Source organism: Bombina bombina, chromosome 10, assembly GCF_027579735.1.
Source record: "Bombina bombina isolate aBomBom1 chromosome 10, aBomBom1.pri, whole genome shotgun sequence".
In the NCBI taxonomy this organism is placed as follows: Eukaryota; Metazoa; Chordata; class Amphibia; order Anura; family Bombinatoridae; genus Bombina; species Bombina bombina.
The window spans coordinates 160,914,201-160,919,961 of NC_069508.1; positions in this window are offsets into that span (position 1 = coordinate 160,914,201).

The following is a 5,761-nucleotide window of genomic DNA, read 5'->3' on the forward strand; positions in this document are numbered from 1 at the left end:
GGAGAGAGCAAAAGAGAGGGGGGAGAGAGAGAGCGCAAAAGAGAGGGGAGAGAGCACAAAAGAGAGGGGGAGAGAGAGCAAAAGAGAGGGGGAGAGAGAGCAAAAGAGAGGGGGGAGAGAGAGCGCAAAAGAGAGGTGGAGCAAGAGAGAGCGCATAAGAGATGGGGAGAGAGCACAAAAGAGAGGGGGAGAGAGCACAAAAGAGGGGGAGAGAGAGCAAGGGGTGGACCGCTATACTGCAAAAAATGGCCCGTGTGAACGGTCTTTAGGACTAGTATGTATATAATCAAATACATATATATTTACTGGGAACACACAGTTCCCAATTAGACCGCAATGTAAAGGCACTTTTCAGAGACATTTTTTTTTTTCTAACACCCAACACGCGAAAACTTTACCCCCAAAATACTACCTAGTGCTCTATTTCAGTGATTTTTAACCTTTTTTTTGCTGTGGCACACTTTTTTACATTAAAAAATCCTGTGGCACACCACCATCCCAAAATTTAAAAAAAATCACACATTGTAGCCTAATACAGCATATATATATACACATACACACAAACACACACATACTGTATGTATTGTGCTGTTATGCCATGCCTCCTACAAACTACCCCTGCACTGGGAGTAAAAAACAAGCAAAGTTTAAAAAATATGTCACACTGTTGTCAGTCTGCCGTGGCACACCTGAGGATCTCTCATGGCACACTGGTTGAAAAACACTGCTCTATTTTGAGGGCATTTGGGGTACTTTTAGAAAATTAACCAGAGATCTAATCTCTGGTTAATTTTTTGAGCGCTAATTGCTACTGCAAGCTTGTGGTAGCCATAACTAGCCACTTTTAATGGCTGGTTATTTATCCGGCTTCCTCCAATCATTGTGTATCCGCTTTGGCGTCCAGCTCGTGGGGCACGCAACGATTGGAGGAAGCCCCATTTCGTCATCCATATGCTAAAGAAAGCAGCAGATGCGGGCGGAGGATCGGCGTTATGTTTACCATAACGCAATGGTAATTTTTTTTTTTTAAATAAGCATCTTTGTAAACTTTAATGAATACGAGTGCCCCTGTTTTTAAGATTTATACTAGGATTTAATTCATTCAAGTTTACAATCACTTTAACTGTTTCGCAAAACAAAAAAGTTGCACAAAACACATAAAAAATAAATTACAAAGTACAGTTACACTCATAATAAAACTAATACAAATTATTAAAAAAATATATTGTACACAAAAGTTATAAGGACTCATGCGTTTATAAAAAAAAAAAAAGGCAGACAAAGGGCTTTACCATAAAGATACATAAATATACAAATGTATGTATGTGTATATATATATACACAGTGGCTTCACTGACACCACCAGCGAGAGTGCATAGATTTATTAGAGGGGGCAGCAATTGTGAACAGCTCGGGAGTTTTGCCACGAGTGGGGAAGTTGTTGGCGCACTTAATTTTTGTGAAAATCCCCCAGTTTCAAGAGGAACCTGCAGGTGCAGCATCAGAAACGTTCACGCTGCGTGTAGGTGGTTCCCCTTCAAATCCCGGCATCACTGCCCTGCCCAGGTTCCAGCTCCCCCATCACTCTGCTCACACTTCCGGGTAGACGGAGCAGACATATTTTATCCTGTGTGTACCGGTTCCCTACATCCCCAGCATGGCCAGCCTGGAGGAGACCAGACAGATGCAGCTCCTGGAGAGCCTGACGAAGGTAAGAGTCCAGAAGTCGGCTGTGCTGAGACAGGGAGCAGCTCTAGGCATAAATAATGCAGTTTACATATTATGTGTGTGTGTGTTAGACATGTGCAACGCTAAAAAAATCGTTTTGTTTAGTTTTCATTAGTTAAATAAATCATTTTGTTTTGGCTAATTAGTTTAGTTAGGTTTAAAGAAAAAAAAATCGTTTCGGAAAATTAGTTATGTTAAGTTAAATTGTTTTTTTGGATCCATTCTTTATTCATATGCAGTATTCTATTCTGAAGTGTAAAATAGAATAATGCATATGAATAAAGAATAGATAAAAAAAAAAAACGATTTAAAGGGACACTGAACCCACATTTTTTCTTTCGTGATTCAGATAGAGCATACAATTTTAAGCAACTTTCTAATTTACTCCTATTAATTTTTCTTCGATCTCTATCTATCTTTATTTTAAAAGCAGGAGTATAAATCTTAGCAGCCAGCCCATTTTAGGTTCAACACCTTGGATTGCGTCTGCTTATAGGAGGCTTACATTTACCCCCCAATAAGCAAGCATAACCCAGCTTCTCAACCAAAAAAGGGCCGGCTCCTATGCATCACATTCCTGCTTTTTAAATAAAGATAGCAAGAGAACAAAGAAAATTTGATTATAGGAGTAAATTAGAAAGATGCTTAAAATTGCTCTATCTGAATCATGAAAGAAAAGATTTGGGTTTAGTGTCCCTTTAAGCAACTTTCTAATTTACTCCTATTATCATTTTTTCTTCATTCTCTTGCTATCTTTATTTGAAAAAGAAGGCATCTAAGCTAAGGAGCCAGACAATTTTTAGTTCAGCCTCTGGACAGCACTTGTTTATTGGTGGGTGAATTTATCCACTAATCAGCAAGAACAACCCAGGCTGTTCACCAAAAATGGGACGGCATCTAAACTTACATTCTTGCTTTTCAAATAAAGATATCAAGAGAATGAAGAAAATGTAATAATAGTAGTAAATTAGAAAGTTGCTTATAATGTCATGCTCTATCTGAATCACTAAAGAAAAAATTTGGGTTCAGTGTCCCTTTAAATAGTTTTTCCTTTTTGTTTTTTTCAGATCCATTCTTTATTCATATGCATTATTCTATTCTAAACTTCAGAATAGAATAATGCATATGAATAAAGAATGAATCTGAAAAAAACGAACGGATCCGAAAAAACAATTTAACAAACCCCCACCCCAAAACCCACAAAATAAAAATAAACCTAATCTACCCATTGCCACAAAAAGGGCATTTGCATGGGCATTGCCCTTAAAAGGGCATTCAGCTCTTTTTCAGACCATTAAAAATAAAAAATACGTAATCTAAAATAAAAAATCCCATTACAAAAAATAACAAACGAAATACCCAAAATAAAAAAAAAATCTTCCTATTCTAATACTCCATAGGAATTAGCTGCTTAAATCCTATTGGCTGTTTAAATCGGCCAATAGGATTTAAGCAGCTTTTATTCTTATTGGCTGATTTAAATTTTTCAGCCATTAGGAATGCAACGGTACCCCAATATAAAAGGGGTACCTTGCATTGAATCCTCAGTGTGTGGCGGATGATCGCATGAAGAGGACCTCCACGTCGGACCGATGGACCTCTGCCTGGACCTCCGCCTCCGCGCATTGACCGCTCCGCCTCCACAAGGATGAAGAAGATGCCGTTCCCGCAATGGATTAACATGGTGCCGTCTGGATGAAGATGCTTCGCCGCTGGGATGAAGATCATTCGCCGGACTTCAGCAACGTTGAGTACCGATTTTAGGGTTAGTGTTAGTTTTTTTGTTTTTGGGGTGTTTTTTTTTTTTAGATTAGGCCTTTTTTATTTTAATGGGGCGGAAAAGAGTTCAGTAAAAGAGCTGAATGCCATTTTAAGGGCAATGGGTAGATTAGGTTTTTTTAGATAGTTTTTATTTTGTGGGCTTGGGGGATGGGGGTTTGTAATGTTAGGGGTTGTTTGTTTAAATTTTTTGCAAAAGAGCTGTTAACTTTAGGGCAATGCCCTTTTAAGGGCTATTGGTAGATTATTATAGAATAGTTTTTTTATGTTGGGGTTTTTTTTTTTTTTTTTAAAAACGTGGTATTAGAATAAGAATAAATTTTTTTGTTTGGATAATTTTGTTTGTTATTTTTTGTAATTGTAGTTTTTTTTATTGTTTTGTAATTGTAGTGTTTGTTATTTTTTTAATTTTAGGGTTTTATTTTTAGTAATGTTAGGTTTTATTAGTGTAATCTTAGGTTTTATTTTTATTTCACAGGTAAGTTTGTATTTATTTTTAAATAGGTAGTTAGTCAATAATTGTAACTTTAATTTAGGTCTATTTTAATTATATTAAAGTTAAGGCGTGTTAGGTTTAGGGGTTAATAGTTTAATTTAGATTGTTGCGATGTGGGGCTGGCGGTTTAGGGGTTAATAGGTTTAGTTAGTGTCAGCAATGTTTGGGAACAGCGGTTTAGGGGTTAATAGGTTTAGTTAGTGTTGGCAATGTTTAGGAATGGCGGTTTAGGGGTTGATAGGTTTAGTTTTTCAGACCATTAAAAATAAAAAATACGTAATCTAAAATAAAAAATCCCATTACAAAAAATAACAAACGAAATACCGAAATAAAATAAAAATCTTCCTATTCTAATACTCCATAGGAATGAGCTGCTTAAATCCTATTGGCTGTTTAAATCGGCCAATAGGATTTAAGCAGCTTTTATTCTTATTGGCTGATTTAAATTTTTCAGCCAATAGGAATGCAACGGTACCCCAATATGAAAGGGGTACCTTGCATTGAATCCTCAGTGTGTGGCGGATGATCGCATGAAGAGGACCTCCACGTCGGACCGATGGACCTCTGCCTGGACCTCCGCCTCCGTGCATTGACCGCTCCGCCTCCACAGGGATGAAGAAGATGCCGTTCCCGCAAAGGATGAACATGGAGCCGTCTGGATGAAGATGCTTCGCCGCTGGGATGAAGCTCTTTCGCCGGACTTCAGCAACGTTGAGTACCGATTTTAGGGTTAGTGTTAGTTTTTTTGTTTGTTTTTTTGGGGGTGTTTTTTTTTTTTTAGATTAGGCCTTTTTTTTTTATTTTAATGGGCGGAAAAGAGTTGAATGTCCTTTTTAAGGGCAGTAAAAGAGCTGAATGCCATTTTAAGGGCAATGCCCATACAAATGCCCTTTTCCGGGCAATGGGTAGATTAGGTTTTTTTAGATAGTTTTTATTTTGTGGGCTTGGGGGATGGGGGTTTGTAATGTTAGGGGTTGTTTGTTTTAATTTTTTGCAAAAGAGCTGTTAACTTTAGGGCAATGCCCTTTTAAGGGCTATTGGTAGATTATTATAGAATAGTTTTTTTTATGTTGGGGTGTTTTTTTTTTTTTAAAAAAACCGTGGTATTAGTATAAGAATACATTTTTTTGTTTGGATAATTTTGTTTGTTATTTTTTGTAATGGTAGTTTTTTTTTTTTTATTGTTTTGTAATTGTAGTGTTTGTTATTTTTTTAATTTTAGGGTTTTTAATTTTAGTAATGTTAGGTTTTATTAGTGTAATCTTAGGTTTTATTTTTATTTCACAGGTAAGTTTGTATTTAGTTAGTCAATAATTGTAACTTTAATTTAGGTCTATTTTAATTATATTAAAGTTAAGGCGTGTTAGGTTTAGGGGTTAATAGTTTAATTTAGATTGTTGCGATGTGGGGCTGGCGGTTTAGGGGTTAATAGGTTTAGTTAGTGTCAGCGATGTTTGGGAACAGCGGTTTAGGGGTTAATAGGTTTAGTTAGTGTTGGCGATGTTTAGGAATGGCGGTTTAGGGGTTGATAGGTTTAGTTAGTGCCGGGGAACTGTGGTTCAGGGGTTAATAGGTTTAGTTAGTGTCGGAATTGTCGGGGAACTGCGGTTTAGGGGTTAATAGGTTTAGTTAGTGTCGGCGATGTCAGGAACAGTGGTTTAGAGGTTAATAGCTTTATTTAGTGATTTAGTTGGTGTTGGCGATGTCGGAACAGCGGTTTAGAGGTTAATAGCTTTATTTAGTGATTTAGTTAGTGTC